Source organism: Etheostoma spectabile, chromosome 3 (genome assembly GCF_008692095.1).
Source record: "Etheostoma spectabile isolate EspeVRDwgs_2016 chromosome 3, UIUC_Espe_1.0, whole genome shotgun sequence".
In the NCBI taxonomy this organism is placed as follows: domain Eukaryota; kingdom Metazoa; phylum Chordata; class Actinopteri; order Perciformes; family Percidae; genus Etheostoma; species Etheostoma spectabile.
In genome coordinates this window covers 27,488,343-27,488,686 of record NC_045735.1, presented here as the reverse complement: position 1 = coordinate 27,488,686, position 344 = coordinate 27,488,343, and positions in this window count along the sequence as shown.

Sequence of the window (344 nt, the reverse complement as noted above, 5' to 3'; positions counted from 1 at the left end):
TATTGTGAAATATCAAATATACATCCACAAATTACACTATAGTTCAGATTACCTGGTGAAACCCTTGCTATAACACCGTCAAGTAAACAGGCTACCTTACTATCTGTTAAATTATTCCTTTAAAGTAAACACATTAAGCACATCAGAGGCTACATTAGATTACTTCTATGGAATATATGACAATACAAACAACCTTGTCAGAGATCAAATACAAAAAGTACTATATTCAGATTTAACCTGTTCACATGACTATGTGATAATCCATCACCAACGCAACGGTCAGCCATTGGCGTGTGAGTTTACCGGCACGCGCATATCAACTGCCGGCGGCTTAGCCTTCACGA